The following is a 17,651-nucleotide window of genomic DNA, read 5'->3' on the forward strand; positions in this document are numbered from 1 at the left end:
GTCCTGCACTCTGGGAGGATCGAGAAGAGATCCTGGCCCTCCTCTGTGTGACAACCTTTGAAGTATTGGAAGAGTGCTATCCTGTCTCCCCTCAGTCTTCTCTTCTCCAGGCTAAACATGCCCAGTTCTTTCAGCCTCTCCTCATAGGGCTTTGTTTCCAGACCCCTGATCCTCCTGTTTGCCCTCCTCTGAACACGCTCCAGCTTGTCTGCGTCCTTCTTGAATTGTGGAGCCCGTAACTGGATGCAATACTCTAGATGAGGCCTAACCAGCTATGAATGGCTACTGGTCCTGACGGCTAAGTGCTACCTCCAGTATCAGAGGCAGTAAGCCTGTGTGCACCAGTTGCTGGGGAACATGGGCTGGAGGGTGCTGTTGTACTCATGTTCTGATCGTGGCTTCCTGGTCGAGAGCTGGTTGGCCTCTGTGTGAACAAGGTGCTGGACTAGATGGACCCTTGGCCTGATCCAGCCTCAGGGGTCTCCCGATGTCCTCATGTGGATAGTCCCTATGTCTCATGGGAGGCAGATCCTGGAAGCATCCCAGTGGGTTTAGGTTTCATACCACCTTGTTGATATGTTTTTACCCCTCTTGCCGCCCTTGCCATGTCCTTGTGGCCAAGACATCGTTAGCATCAAGAAATTTTTTTAGCCTCACTACATGCCCAATGTATTATAGTCATATATTTTCTGACATAACCACAGGTCTTTATTGTTATACATTGAGGTCACTGACAAGTAATATATTCATTCTGTTAAGTTATTAGGGAGATAAATAATTTGGGTGCGGGTTGAACTGTGAACCTTTACCTTTTCCCCTGATAGACGGGCGCGTCCTTCTAATCCTGCCGGCTCTGAAATAGTAATTCCATTAGGGTTATGAGTGCAGCAGTACATATGCAAGAACCTGCAATACAATTTCTTTATGGAGATGGGCAACAGGAATATTAAACTTTAAGCCAAAAGAGGATGTAATTTAACCTGCATTATTTATTATAGACACAAATCCTTTACAATAGCAGAGGATAGAGAATTATGAAAAGAAAGATTCCATAAACAATCTCTCTGTGTGTGTGTGTGTGTGTGTGTGTGTGTGTGTGTGTATTGCACTCCCTGGTTTAATGCAATGGGATGTGAGTGTTTTGTCGAAACAATTTATGTTTTTGTTGTTTAAATGGAAAATCAGACCTCCCTCTACACACAAACCTGGACTTAGATTTTGCTTTTTCTAGACAACTTTCAGGCACTGATTGTGTACTGCTGTGTTTATCCAAAATGAACTTTTATTAAGTAACTGTTTTGCATGATTAGATGTAAAAAGAACAGATTCCCAGGCATCATCTAAAAGCAAGAATTTCCAAGAGAGAATTTCCAAAAATGAAAATAATTTCCAAAAGAGAGACTTTGTTGCAGCAAGAACAATGAAGAGTCCTGTGCTACTCTAAAGAGTCATGCATTTATTCTGGTATACGTTTTGTGGACGTATTATTCTGGTATACATTTTGTGGCTATTATTATTATTATTATTATTATTATTATTATTATTATTATTATTTACATTTATATACCCACCCCCCCGCCACAACCAAAGCTCTCTGGGCGGTTTACAAAAGTTTAAAACAGTGAACATTAAAAACAAACACACAATTTAAAATCATAAAAAGCATAAAATACAAACAAAACTAGACAATATCCATTTAAAACAACTATTCTGAGGTCAGTGAAAAAACTCAGCATATGCTGTTAAATGCCTGGGAGAAAAGTCTTGACCTGGCGCTGAAAAGATAACAATGTTGGTGCCAGGCGGGCCTCATCGGGGAGATCATTCCATAATTGAGGGGCCACCACCGAGAAGGCCGTCTCCCTTGTTGCCATTCTCCGAGCTTCCCTCGGAGTAGGCACCCGGAGGAGAACCTTAGTTGTTGAACATAGTGTTCATGTCAGGAGAGGCGTTCCGTCAAGTATTGTGGTCCCAAGCCGTGTAAGGCTTTATAGCTTAAAACCAGCACCTTGAACGAGATGCATGGAAAGTTTGTGCCGGAACAAACAAGTTAATCTTTAAAGTGCTACAAAAGTCTTTGCTGTAAAGAAAGAAGTTGTTTTGATTTCAATCTGGGAGGGCAAAATATACTGGAAAGTTTTCTTGCACCATTATAATTGAAATGATGGCTGGGGATATTGTGAGATCTTACAGCTTTGGGGAAACTGTATTAGGTTTTCTCTTGCTATCTCAAATTCTGAAAATGTCAAAAATTGTATATGGAAATGGTTTGGACAACCAATATGTCTTGTAGCTGTTTGCACGTCAGCTTTCTTCCCATCTTAGACCTTGGATGCGATCCAAATGTTTTCAGTAACATTTACATTTGTCACCTAAGTTTTCCACGAACTTTGGAACAAAGTATTTCTAATGGAAAGTGGAAGATCTTAAAAAGACAAAGGAGCAATAAAACCTCCTTGTCAGGGTTATTAATTTTCGCATGGCAAATAGTAATATATTCAAATATGGTCTGTATTTTAATAAGACACTTAGTTTAATGAAAAAGGGATTTGCATAATAGGAACTCGCTAATTAGATTCTAAAGCCTTTCCCACCTAGATTCGGAAAGAATTAGTCCATGTTTAGAATTTCAAAAGGGGAGTGAAAGTATGTCTTTTCACGAAAGGCACATGTGTCTGTGAGGATGGATTATGGCTTCAAGGAATGCTCAGAACTCAGTGGCATTTACTCATAAGTAAATTTGCCTACAGGGTTCTCAGTATTATTGAGTCTGATTTCCTTTTCCAATCACCAGATAGTGGAAGGAACCCTAATATTAATTGATCAGGAGTCACGAATCTGAATTACTTGTTATAGCTGGAGGTCTCCAATTTGATACCCATGGGCCTCCATGGATTCCTCTCCTGGAACCCACCAGCTTCCCTGTTGAGGAGAGGCATGAAGAAAGTGAAAATGGGTGTGGGTGTGGCCATGCCCACTGGGGTCATCTGGCCCATGAGTGTCACGGCCCCAGACCAGAAGACCTCAAAAACAGAACCCTGCAGTTTTGAGGAGGCACCTGCAGTGACAATGACTTTGAGGAGGCACCTGAACCAGTCCTTCAGAACTGATGCCCACTGCCTCAGAACTCATATCCTATCCATGCAACCACCAGGAGATGCCATTGCTCTCTGATTCTGAGGAATGGTCCTCAGACTCCTCTAAAGAACAGGGGTCTGGGGGAATAGCTCCCAATTGGCTCCCCACCTTCATTCCCTAGGACAAGCTAAAACCTTCAGGGAAAGGCTGCTGGCCCTTTAACAGCCAGGTACAGCCCCCAAAGGGGTGGAGCTTCCCAGGAAGACTCTCTTGGCCTGACTATAAACGCCTGCCATTGGCTCCCAGACTCTGCTGGAGTAGCTCATTAGTTCTTTAGTTCCAGGATTACTGACCAAGCTCCTGAAACCTACCTTAGTTCCAGATGTACCCCAGTCATGTTGACTACACCAAGCTCCTCTCCTGAGCTGTTGCCCAGGGACAGGTGACAGATTTCCTGATGGAGCATGACAAGCCAGAGTTGGAAGCCAGTGGCTGCACAACACAACAAGCCAGGACACAGGCTGAATTGCGGGGGTTGTTGCTGGATTGTGGAGTTGCTGCCTTGAGGTGAACCCACCTGTGCCAACAACCATGGTGCGTTAACTGTGAGCAACCCACAGCTCACCACCCAAAAAACCCCATAGATTCCCCAACCGGCTCTTCCCGCCTTGGACTTTCACTTCCTAGGAAAAGCCAAGGCCTGCAGGAAAAGGGCTGCTGTCCCTTTAACAACCAGGTACAGACCCCGAGAAGCTCTCCTGGCTCGATTATAAAAACCCTGTGATTTGCTCCCAGCCAGCGCTGGGGTAAGTTGTCAGTAGGGACTGCTGTCCATGGTCCTGAAATCAAACCAAGCTGACTGTTGTACATTGGGCCTCCTCACCTGACTCTTTACAAATGATGGAAGCCCAGACAGAGGACAACACAATAGTCAATGGTGGCTTTGTTTCCTGAATCATCACCAGTTGCTTATTGTGTTGCCTGTCGGGCAAAAACCACCCCACGGCTGACTATTTCCTCAAAATAACCCACGGAAATATCCAACGCTGAGTTGACTCTCTGCACAGCTGTTGGTCAGCAGGTTGTCTGTCGGGCTCAGTGGGCTATTTTTGTGGAATAAATTTTGTGAATGTGGAATAAAAAGCAGGCAATCACACTATGAAAGCAGTATATAGAATGTGGGTTGTGCCCCAACGGTTATCGGTGCACTTCCATACCGCTCTAAAGCATTAGTGTAGATCTGACGGAAAGCGTTGTAAGGGGTGCTCTACCGTCTGCCTTTCTTTGCGTTCTCAGATTGTTCATTTTGGGGGCATCTCCGTTCATGCATTTTGAAAATGTAGCCTTGTTTCCTTGTTCGCCCTCCTTCTTTTGCAGACGGGCTTCGTAACGCTGCGTTTTGCACCACTGAATTTCCACCTTTCGGTCTAATACATCACACGTTTTATATTGTTGGATTGCAAGCGTTTGCCGCTGTTCGCCCTTTGTGGGATTGTTTGCGCGTTGCGGCATTGTGACACGGCTCTCCATGTGTGGCAGAAGTTTGACAAAGCAGGATGACACGGAGGAAGGTGATCTATTCCACGGGGGCGAAGATGGTGGTTTGCCACTAAAAACTGTCCAAATCCCGTCATCGCAGAAGGCCTTTGCAAAACTCTTCAGAGGATAATAACACTGCCCTTACAATCTAGGAAATCTGAACTGTATTCTTGGTTTGAATTGTGACAGGTGCGTCTGTTTTGCATTCCCTGTTCCCTTTCTCTGAGTTCAATCTGCTGCTCCCATTTCTCTGCGTTTGAATTCAGTGGTTACACAAGGGGAGCTGAACTGTCCCTTGGGATGAGTATATCGTCTTTATCTGGCTGCCTCCCCATGAGATGAAAGAATCGATTCCATCGGTGTTCCCCAGCCCACGTCTAACAGCCAATCCCCACACTACCCAGAGAAGAGGCCTGAGAGGTGTGGGTGAATCTCTCAGTCTCTCTTTCTCCCACATTTGGATTTTTTTTCTTTAAAAAAATCTCGAGTTCTTTCTCTGCTGACTATGAACTTTGCAAATTGGGGGCGGCATTCTTATCAAAAAAGAGAGAGAAACAAAATTCTCACCTACGTGTCCTAGCCAAATTCAATAGGTACGACTATTCCCAACACGGAGAGGACCATCCTATCACCTAAAGAGGTCCATCACCTGGAAACCCAGCCCTTTGGGGGCTCATTGGTAAACTAAATTGAACTGAGCTTTTCACCTCTCTGAGACCCAGAGAGTTTCAAGGCTGGATCTCAAGACTCGAACTATGTGGGGTCTATCTTCGTGCCAAGGATTAGCAATGGTGAGTAAACATCACATGATATCATTACACAGGTGGTCATAAGAACATCAGAAGAGCCCTGAGGCTGGATCAGACCAAGGGTCCATCTAGTCCAGCACTCTGTTCACACAGTGGCCAACCAGCCATCGGCCAGGGACCAACAAGGCTGGACATGGTGCAACAGCACCCTCCCACCCATGTTCCCCAGCAACTGGTGCACACAGGCTTACTGCCTCAGGTACTTGTGAAAACCATCAATCGCAATGTCGTCATGCTGCACTACGCGATTCCAAGCTACAGCTCCCAATATGCGCCTCGATATAGCACATGTGCACAAACTCACATGCACGGAACAAGGCTTCCGATTAAAGGCAAACTGTCATCTGAACTCACGTGGACAAATGGGTTGCTTTCTGAGTAAATAATGAATCCACTCAGGCTAAATTCATCCCTCACTAATTAAAATGAGATCATCTGCATGGAAAAGTGGATTTTTAAAAAAAACAAAATCTGAAGCAATGGCAAGAACTTTCCATTTTGTGTTGATCTGAGCATGAAACGCAATGTGCTGCTTCTTTGGCGCGTTGTTGCTTTTAATGATCCCGGTGGGAAGCCCACACCGGCTGACTCAGGAGTGCCCTGTTTCCAGCGCAGCGTCGGCCACCTTCATCATTCAACCTCGCTGTGCATTTTGATTCCAAGGCGTTGGCAGTCCAGGATTGACGACTTCCAGGGCAGGCTCATGTCAAGCACTCCTAATGAAAGCCGTTCCATTTTGCTTGGGTGCAACCAGCTGGCGACAGCCACAATCTCTTGGCATATGGAGCAAGCTGGGCTGTGCCCTGTGACGTCATTATTACCAAGGGGGCGGAAATTTATGGCATGCAAACCAACAGCTGCGGTGATGGTGGCTTCCACGGCTTCCACTCAATTCAGTCCAAGAAAGAGGACTGTGACAGGTGGAAATCATACATTCATATGACACAGGGCGTAGCAGCCCTGTCCTCCCGGTCCACTGGTTTATTTATTTATTTGTCACAGTTATTTATTTATCTCATTTCATTTCTGTACCGCCCAATCGCCAAAGCCCTCTGGGCGGTTCACAAAAATGAAAACCACAAGGCACAACATAAAATAAAAAATTTAGAAGGTGAAATCCACAATATGAACGTACAACCAGAATAAAGCCTAGCAGTGACGCAGAGGTTTAAAATACAGATTTAAAATACTTGTCAAAAGACAAGTATGTTAAAATGCTGGGAAAGTCAAAAGGTCATCATTTGGGGCTGAAAGGAGTGCTAAGTAGACATCAGGCGAAGTCATTCCACTGCCAGGGTGCCACAGCAGAAAAGGCCCTCCTCCTGGTAGCCACCCGGCTCACTTCCTTTGGCAGGGGCTCACGGAGAAGGACCCCTGAAGATGATCTTAGGGTCCAAGCAGGTACAGATGGGAGGAGGTGATCCTTCAGTTAACTTGACCCCAAGCCATTTAGGGCTTTGAGTGTTAATACCAACACTTCATCATACTTTCATCCCACTTAATACAATACATTCTCAAACTGGTTTACATGCCCAAATTTAAACATTGAGGCTTAAAGGGCATACATGACGCAATGCTAAAATATTTCAACTCTCAACAATAAATGTTAAGATCAAGAGGAACGGTAAAAGGAAAGTCTGGAAAACTACATTCTCACCATCTACACTGGCTAAATTCAGTGGATAAAACCATCTTAATTAACCAACCTGTCATTTATGCTTTCTTCCAATTCATTTAAAAAAATAAAAATAAAATCTCAAGCTCTTTTTGGTCCGGGTATGGAGAATTTTGCAAATTGGGTGAGTTTTTATGCTTTTGATGGTTTTAAATTTTGTATACTTTTTAACGTTCACTGTTTTTAACTTTTGTAAACCGCCCAGAGAGCTTTAGCTATGGGGCGGTATATAAATGTAATAAATAAATGTAATAAATAAATAAATAAATAAATAAATAAAATTTGGTGAGTTCTTATTTTTTAAAAAACCAATCTGAAATTAAATTCTCACCCAGTCCACTCCAAGAAGGCTGAAAGAAAGGATGAATCTGACCATCTTGTAATAAACCTAAAGAGCTGATTAACTAAAAAAAGAGGCAAAACTGGAGTTCAGACAAGATTTATTTTAAAAGACGTAGGACTTTCCACTTACATGTTTTTCACCGTCATGAATGCCAACAAAAATCTAATTGAAGAGATGAAAGATAGTTCTCTGGTGCCAAAGCTCTTGGCTTCGCTGACATCAAAAAATGGTCACCTCTGCCTATTTCCAGGCGAAAGCTTTTACCTTCCAACTTTTGCCTGGGAGTCTGCATTTCCTTCTCTCCATGCAACCCTTTTGTCTTCTTTTAAATTAAACCACGTAAGCGTTTTTGATACGCCATCCATCAAAAAGCTTTGCAAAAAATAATAATAGTAATATATGCCCCTCATTCGAAAGACCTCCATCTCGGGCACCTGTAAACGATCAATCCCTTCCACCCCATAATTGTTCGCATTACTTTGGTAACATTCTGAGAACATTAATTTCAAAAACCCACTAATAGGTGAGAAGCTCTTTAAATCGGCAATGAGATAGATGATATCCAGAGAGGTGACCTTTTTCCATGGCGCGAAGACATTGAATCATTTGAACATTATTTACATTTTCATCCTTCCTTGAAAAAATGTTGACAAGGGCTTTCAGCAGGGACATAATGGCGCTACGGCTGCAATGCAGCAATGCCCACCAACTCCCTTGTATGGTAGGTTTTAATTAATGGCGGAGCAGTGACTTCCTAATGAGAACTTTCATTAGCTTGACTCGGGGATCTCTTCTTTGCCTGACACGTTCCCCAAGAAGAGGTAATGCAGGTTATTTTTTACCGCCAACGCAAGCCATCTCGGGCCATCTGTTTCTTCTTCCACGGAAATGAGGTCTCCACACTATCAGACAATTTGGTAAATGGCATGGCACAGATGCCATCGGGGATAAATTTGACCAGTTCACATTTTATTGCAAACTTCCCTAATTTCACACTTCCAACCAATATGTGAGCCGAAATTCGGTCATCCTTCCAAATCTGCAAACGGAGTTTTCTGGCCAAGAGATGCGTACAAAAAGGCAATAAATTTTAAAAATGCCAAATCAACCGATATGCAGGCAAGGCGGCACACATGATCCAAAAACCAAACACATGATCCAAAAACCAAACACATGATCCAAAAACCAAACAATTGACCACAAGTAGCGCATCGAGTTGAGAATTTTTTTTTATAGATCTACATCTATAAATTTTAAATCTATCTTACAGATTTAAAATCTAAAAATGAAACTTTTTAAATCTAGAAAACAATGTTTAAATTGGATGCGCTACTTGTGGTCATTCGTTTTGATTTTAAAAATGAATTTATCAAGGAAAATGTTTACAAAGGGGGGCATTTTAAGCCCCCCCCAAAAGCATACAAGAATGCATGTATTAGGAGTTATGTTCGGGGAAAATGCTTATAAATTCGCATGTGATCCTTTAAAACCACTTCTTAGTTTTCAGGATGAACTGAAAGAAAGGCTGGAGAAATTCACAAAGTTCGAGACGAACCAAATTTAGGATTGGAAAAGTGAGAAACATAGAGATACTAAAATGTGTCCATTCCTAGTGGGCGGTTCCCATGTCCAGAAATTAGGCATTTTTTTCCGGTCCGGATGGAAAGGGAAGTGTAGCTCTCCAGGGAAACCCAGATGGATGAATTTGAACCCAAGACAGGCTGGAATTCTTCCCTGCTCCTGAGTTTATACATCCAGCATTAGATAGACATATAAGGAAATAACGTATTGTAATGGTTACTTGTGCTGGTCTCGGACCTTAATAAAGGGACTGATTGATTGTAATGGTTGTTTGTTGTTTATTCGTTCAGTCGCTTCCGCTAGTTGAGGCATGCATACCGTCCATGCTAGCATAATGGCACTGTTGGATGCGCCCCAAAAGTAGTAGAAGCTGGTGGTTCCGATGTCAGTAGGGCATCAGTTCAGATTTCTATGAATCCGACCTGCAGATTTTGCAGCAGACCGGCTTTTTCTGAGTCATGCAGATCCTGCACCAATTTTTCCCGTTGGGGAGGGGTTGCGCCATTTCGCGTTTGCGCCGCTTCACATTAGCACAGTGGCACAAGTGTCCACTACCCAGTGCAATTCCCGCACGGTCCTCTTCTTCTTTTTTTTATGTCCCTAGAGAGCAACAATGTCCCATCAGAAATAACGGGAGCAATTCACAAATTAATTTAGATCCCGTCCTGCCTTGTGAGACCCACTGCACTGAGCAGTCTTGAATCTTATCAGTGAGCTGTTCGAACATCCCAGGGGGATACTTACCAGTTTATAAATCTGTCAGGACCTTAAAGCGGATGATGCAGAGATTTCATCAGGAAATGTTCTTCAAGGGGGCAAAGCCATCACCCACATCCCCAGAGAGACAAATCGCCCATTGTATTTATTTATTTATTTATTTATTTAAAAAATACATGTGTAGATAGTGTCTCGTGTTGCCGTTTTCACTACATGCACCACGTTAGGGAAAGATGAATGCTATAGGCATGTTTGTTTGTTTGTGACATTTCTATACCATCCAATAGCTGGAGCTTTCTGGACAGGCTTTGAGGCCGGGGGGTGGGGGTTGTTGGGAGTAGTAGTAGTTTCAACTACCCCTGAGAGGAGTAGTTTCATTTCTCCGGATCAGTTTCATTTCTCCAGTTAAGTTTCATTCCTTCTGGTTTGAAATAGTACTTTCCATTTTGAAGAAAGAGAAAGCCAAAAAAGATCAGAGCATGAGGGAAGAGCAGGAAAAGACCTGAGCATAGAGAAGCAGCAGCTTGGAGAAGAGTAAATGCAGCTAGGGTAAAAGAATTTGCGTTTTGCAACTTTTCTTTTAATGTCTATTGTATCACTCAGCTCTATTGACGAACTACTTTTGCTTGTTTTAATATTCTAGTAAACTGCGATGTTAAACTTAAAGTGTCTGGAGTGTCACTCGCCCCACGCCTACAACCTAAACCCCACGTTAATAGGAAGGGAAAGGCAAACAGATGGAAGGTGAGACTCTTAAGGAGGCAAAAGACCCTAAAGGAGTCACTCAGGAGGTCCAGGTCAGAGACACCTCCATCTTACCCACACGCTACGGCACGTCTCCTTGAACATGGCACTTGCCTCAACCCGACAAGCTTGATTGCGTTGGGGCCGCTGGAATCCCCCAGAGCACTGAGACATCCCAGGAGCTGTTTGCAACTGCCCGGGCATCTTGTCGCTTCATTAGGCACCAAATTGTTACATTAATTCTAACTGCTCCATGGAGATGTAACTGTCACGGGTGATTTACTCTCCCCCATCTGATGGGGGAGACGTCTATCAGCTTCTTCCTGAGAGATGGGAAGGAGGCGGACGCAAGCAGGTGGCGTGGCTTGTATTCACGGATATACAGCTTTATGGCCGGAGCAAGTGGGCGGTGAATTTATGCCTCTCCTCAGAGATGAGGAACTTGAGTCCACTTGAAAAATAACTGGTTGGGCTGAGAAAGGGAGAGACAGAGTCATGTTATGGGCTCCCAATCAAAAAAGAAGAAGAAGCAACCCTAACCCGTTTGAGTTTTTAAACATGGCAATGGATTTGTTTAATACATCAATTATACATTTGCACTCAAATGTCCTTTATAATTCCCTCAGCTTGATGCGAGATTCCAGCTGCTCAGAAATAACGATCGGTCTACGTAATACGGGCAAGGGCCGCTTCCACACCTCCTGTGTGAAGAAATTATAAAACAGCCGAGCCAATGAATAAATCGATAAAAGGTTTTCTCCAGCTGTGTTTTCAGACCAAATGTTGTCTCTGCCTTCACATCCAACTTGAGGCTTATGTTTCTCATTCTTGGAGATGCGTGGACGATGCATGGGATTTTGGAGCGTGGAAAACGGAGATTTTGATTTTGCAAAACCAGCAAAGGGCCCATTGACATGGTCACGCTGGCTCCCAGTTAGTCCGTGAATCATCCATAACTACTGACTGAATTACTGCAGGAGTATGGAAACCACAGGGTCACAGACGGCTATGATTAAAATAGTCGTGTGCAAATCATGTATGCCCATTTGAAGCCCACTGGGAGCATTTTAAGGCAAAATACTAGATATGCTCAGATTTTGTTAAATCCCTTCTGTTTCTCTTTCGAAGGTTGTCATGTGTCTTCCATTCCACTGCCCACTCATTGACAGAACCGGATTTTTCTCAATTTCTCAAATTTGCATCATTGTTGGAAAGTGCACAATTCTGAAAATGCACAAATCCCCCCCCCCTAATTGTTCCAGCCCCCTGGACATGATAATTCCTTACTGTTGTTGTGATGTTTTTAGTTTGCCTTGCAAACTACCCTGGGATAAATTGCACGCTTTTCAATGCAAACGCAAGTTTGGGCAATTGAGAAAAAATCTGACCTTGTTAATAAGTAGATGATGGAATGAAAAATGCCGAACTATCTGCGAAACACAGACAGGACAGATTTAACAAATTGAGATGGTATGGGTAACGCCATTTAATTAGATTTGGGTGACATTTAATTCTATTGACCTTTAAATATTCAAAATCTTACTGTTGTTTGGTCTTTAATTTGCCTTGCAAACTACCCTGGGATAAATATGGTTAAAGGCAGTGCGTGCATTTATTTGTTATTATTTATTATTAACATTTATAGACTACCTTAATTGCAAAAACAAAACAAAAAAGGCCATCAGAAAAGGGCAACTCAAATGATCCATGGGTTGGAGCATCTCCCCTAGGAGGGAAGGTTGCAACAGCAGGGATTGTTTAGCTTGGAAAAAAGATGAGTTAAGGGGAGACATGATAAAGGTGTACAAACTTATGCGTGGGATGGAGCATGTGGATAGGGAGACATTTCTCTCCCTCTCTCATAGTACTAACAGAATGCTGGACTAGGTGGGCCCTTGGGTCTGATCCAGCATCAGGGCTCTTTGTATGTTCTTATGTTCTTAGTAACTTAAATAAATAGAAGGGGGCATGGCCTTGTAGGTAAGCATTTGGGGAGATTGGATCCACTTGGCACAGTGGTGCAGAGCTCACTTAAGTGTCTATATCCCAGAGAGGACAATGCTTGGAAGTGAATTCGCACCGTGTTCCGTTGCACTGTTTATGTCTACCGAGGTTGTTAGGTTCGCACCTGCCTAGAGACAGCATGGTGGCTGATCTGGCTGGATTAGCACGGCCTCTTTTTTTGACACATCCTTCTCCATTTCGCTCCCCTTGTTTTCCGCTCCCTTTCACGAGTGTCGGGTTACCCACCAGCTCCTTGGTGACGGAGAGTCAGAGAGCCCCTGCTCTTCCCTTTGCTATCAAGAGCTTATGAGCCTTGGGGAAGACAAAGCGAGGAAGCTGAGAAGCAAAACCAGGCCGAGAACGCCAAGTTGGAGTCATTTTTTACTGGTGGAGTCCAAGCACACGCTGAGCCACCAAGTGCCTCTCCGAATAGCCCACTGCCTCCTTCCTGGAAGGTGCTTCTGCAACAGCACCGGTATGGTGGACACAGGGTTCGCAGGGCTGAGGTCCCGGGACTTCTTTAGGAGCAGGGATGCTCTCATCACTTGCCACCCCTCCGACCTCCCTGTTCTCTCTGAGCTGAGCTGCAATCTGGAGGAGAAATTGACTTCCTAAGCAAGAATGCATTGCCTCCTCTTCTCATGCAAAGTATTTGGAGATCGCTTAGGTCCTGAATGGGCCATTCAGGCCCATTTGTTTTACCCAAAGTCCTGCTGCTGGTGGAGAAGAAAAGCGCTAGTGCTGGTTGGCTGACTTGGAGATAAAATGCTTCTCCCTGAAGCTGGGAAAAGAAACTCCTGAACAATCGTGAGCTGCTGCTCTTATGCATATTGAGGTGCGTGTTGCCCTCACCCCCTCTTTCTCATGCAACCGCAGGTCTTGACAGCCAAAACATGCTAACTGCCACATGCCTCTTTGCCAGCTGAAGCTTCTATAACTGTCAGCTGATCCACATAAATTGGGTATTATGTTATGCCCTGAAGCTCTTTCGGGGTTGCATAAAGAGGATTGTATAAAGAGGAACCAGTACGTGAGGTCCTGGTTCCTCTTTATTCGGCCCTGGTTAGGCCTCATCTTGAGTATTGCGTCCAGTTCTGGGCTCCACAATTCAAGAAGGATGCAGACAAGCTGGAGCGTGTTCAGAGGAGGGCAACCAGGATGATCAGGGGGTCTGGAAACAAAGCCCTATGAAGAGAGACTGAAAGAACTGGGCATGTTTAGCCTGGAGAAGAGAAGGCTGAGGGGGAGACATGAGAGCACTCTTCAAATACGTGAAAGGTTGTCACACAGAGGAGGGCCAGGATCTCTTCTCGATCCTCCCAGAGTGCAGGACACGGAATAACGGGCTCAAGTTAAAGGAAGCCAGATTCCGGCTGGACATCAGGAAAAATGTCCTGACTGATAGAGCAGTATGACAATGGAACCAGTGACCTAGGGAGGTTGTGGGCTCTCCCACACTAGAGGCCTTCAAGAGGCAGACAACCATCTGTCAGGGATGCTTTAGGGTGGATTCCTGCACTGAGCAGGGGGTTGGACTCGATGGCTTTGTAGGCCCCTTCCAACTCTGCTATTCTATGAATGTATGCACACACACACACACACACACACACACACACACACACACACACACGAAAGTTAGTGTGCTGTAATGGCAAGATCCACACCACCAAAATACATCCCGTGAATGCACCATCATGCCTCGCGCATCTTGGTGTAACTCATCACAGTGCCTCCATCTCTGACTGGCAGCCACGACTGCTTTGTTGGTGGAGATCAACGTCTCAGCATTTGCCAACAGGGTGCAATTGGGATGCTAAATGCACAAGCGCGGAAAAGATAAATTAACTCTGCAATACAATCGAGGGCTGAGTTACGGAAATATGAAAGTTCTCCGGAACTGAGTCAGCCCTTGTCAGGCAATTGAGAATGACAAACATACTAGATTTGACTTATGAGCTGACTAATTTTGCATTGGGGCGGCATCGTTTCTTCTGAGCCGTGAAAGCTCAATTCCCTGAATGTTTACGCCAAAGTAAATCCCACCGCCTGGTGTGCATGTAACCTTAACCCGTGGTCGTTTGTTCTGGGGAACCTTTTTCAGCCCAAGAGCCAAATTCAGTTTTGGAGAAACTCTTGAGGGCTGTATTCCAGTGGGGGTGGAGCCAAAGGAAAAGGGGGGTGGCTAAGGAAAATGGGTGGGGCAAAAATACAAGACCATATACCACCATATTGTAGCTGAAAGCTCTTACAAACAGTAACTCAGTCTTTTAGAATGGGGAAAACCCAGCACACCCCTGATTCAAGCCATAGTGTGTTGCCTTACCCAGGGTGTGCCTGGCAGACAACTGAACAACTGTGGTTGCTTGTGGTTAACAAGCTGTGGCTTGTGAACGTGGCTGAGTTCATGCATCATGACAACCCAGAATTCAACAACCCAAACCATGGATTAGCATGACGTGCCAACCAGGTCACCATCTTCCATGGGTCTCACAACCTAGCAAAGGTATTTAGGATTGCACAGTGAACCTTGCAAGTACAAGATCAGTTTCCTTTGCATTGAAAGGGAGAAAGAAACAAGAGCCTCAAGCCGCAGTCCCAGCACGGATCAGCCAGTTAGGCTTCTCTGTCTAGTGTGCATCTATCTTGCAGGGCAATGCTAGGCACGTCTTCTCAGACATAAAGCCACACTGAGGTCAATGGGCTTACTCCAGAGAAGGTATGCTTGCAAAACCCACACAACCCTTAAAAAAAATCCGAACCTGTCAATGAGCAAACGAAAAACAAAAGACTCCTGACAGCCCGTGAAACACAGACAGAACACATTTGGCAAACAATTTTGTTTGCCCCGTAATTCCTGCTCCCAAGAAAGTGTAGCGAGGATTGCAGCCTTAAAGGGAGATTTGGGATCAGATGCTCAGTGCGCTGCTCCACACCTTTCTTTCCTGGCCTGTTTTGTTCTCCTCATCTCGAATGCCAAATATTAAGATCTGAAACACGACCGCCAACAAGGGAATTCTTCACGAGGGACGGGGCTCCGTTCCTTTCAATCAAGAGGCCTTTCCCGCCTTGATGGCATGCGTGCAAATTTAGCGCAAGACCCCACAAATCTTTAGCTGACAAATTTATTGAAAGCTTTCATGGTATTTGATAAGAGAGAAAGAAACACCAGACATACACATAACCTACAGTTAATATTTAGCTTTACAGGTTATGATATACATATCGTTCCGCCTTTCTTCAAATCCGCTTCCGGCTGCAAAATGCATAGAATAGGAGAGTTGTAGATCTTCAAAGGGTCGTCGCCAGGTTGATCGCCAACATACAGAAGGTGAGCCGGGACTTGAACAAGTCCTGATAAAAAAGACTCCGACAAAACTGCTACCAATGAGGAAGTATTTGGCAACCAGAGAGCAAAAGGTGCAACCGTAAAAGAAAGTTTTGCGATGCAGTCGTGACTTTTTCCAGCTGCGTCGCCCCGAGTCTCCCCACAACTTCAAGGGGGGGGGAATGTCCCATTCTCCACAGGAGTAAACCAATAAATTAATAAACTAGAGAGATCTCAGCTGGTTCTAACCCTTTGTCCCTCCCGAATAATAAGCAAAAAAAGAACGAGATAATTAGCAGCAATGGTTTGCCGACTAATCCTTTCCGTCAATCAGTTAAAAAATGTTTCACTAGATTAAAAAGGTGCCCTGATTAATTGGGCAGTGGATATATATATATATATCTCACAATCAAATTGTTTCGCATACAAGTATTTATCAAAACTGGAAAAGATAAGCGCCGTCTAAGAAGAGCCGCACCCTTCTCTTTAGAACTGTGGGTTTTTTGTTTTGTTTACAACTATACACAAATTAATGCAATTTTAACAAATTAATAAATGGAGTAAAGCTGGGGTGTGGAATGGCTTGCAGCACGAAGGCCGGATTCCATATGAGAGAAGCTCTCGGGGGCCGCGTTCCAGTGGTGGGCGGGGCCAAAGCTATCAGCCTATTTCAGCTGAAAGCTCTCACTGCCAGTAACGAAACCCTAGGAGAGGCATTTCAACCTCTTGGAATGGGGGAAAGAACCTGTGTAAAAGCCAGTCAACCAGCAAATGACCGTGGGTTTGGGGAAAGGGGTGGAGCCAGGGGGAGGGGGCAGGGCCATCTAGAGGATCTCAGAGGGCCAGATTCAAATTTGGCCCACGGGCCAGTGGTTCATCACCCCTGGTTTAAAAGTAGGGATGGGTGCTGCGGAGAAATCCAGGCCACTTGGGGACCCACGGATTTCCCTGGAGCCATGGAGTGTCCGCTGGAGTTCATGGGTGCAGCTCTCCGCCTTTATAAAAGGTGTGAAAGCCCTAATGGTGGCTTTGCGTGGGGAAATTATGCTTGCAACTGGTGATAATTACATAAGCACTTACTTTTACACAACCCATTCCTCCACCATCCCTACGTAAACCGTACGATTAATTAACTTGGATTTCTTTAATCAGATGATCACCCCTCGTCTGAAGGAGTCCGTGCGGAGTTTCAGGGCAAGGAGGAGGCTCTGCTCATTTGGGGATGGCCTTTTGGTCAGTAGCACTGTCAATCAATATGGAGGGGCACGCAGCCCCTCCCATCCAACTGCAAACATTGCATGGTCAGAAAAAGAAGAGGGGTGTGTGTGAGCAGTGGAGGCTGGTGGCTCTGATTTCGGTGGGGCTATGAATCCATTGTGCCTCAGTTTAGGATAGAGCAGGAAGGAGGAACAGCTGAGCCCGGGAGCGTTTAGGGAGGGGCCCTTCACAGGAATAGGCAGAAGCCTGCTGCAGGCCAACGCAGCTGACTGCAAACTCTAATCACCACCATCCCAATATAAGGCAAGCCAGAGGCGCTGAGCTTGCATACCTGCTCCTTGATCTTGCTCGAACGTAACCCAACCTTGGAAAGGACTTTGACGACACTTCTGCGCATTCCTGAACCCGGCATTGTTTGACTCGGCTTCTGATGGATACTTTTGGCATACGACCACGGACTCTTTATTGACGTTTCTAGACCGCTTATCTTGCAATGCTGGCGATTTACGGCAGAATCCATTCTGGGTTTCAGTCCAAAGGAGCTGTCCGTGGCGCTGAACCCCATCCCCAAACTAGGCTCAGGGCCGTGGAGAACTTCTTTAGAGTTCTGAGTGAAAC

Source organism: Elgaria multicarinata, chromosome 19 (assembly GCF_023053635.1).
Source record: "Elgaria multicarinata webbii isolate HBS135686 ecotype San Diego chromosome 19, rElgMul1.1.pri, whole genome shotgun sequence".
In the NCBI taxonomy this organism is placed as follows: domain Eukaryota; kingdom Metazoa; phylum Chordata; class Lepidosauria; order Squamata; family Anguidae; genus Elgaria; species Elgaria multicarinata.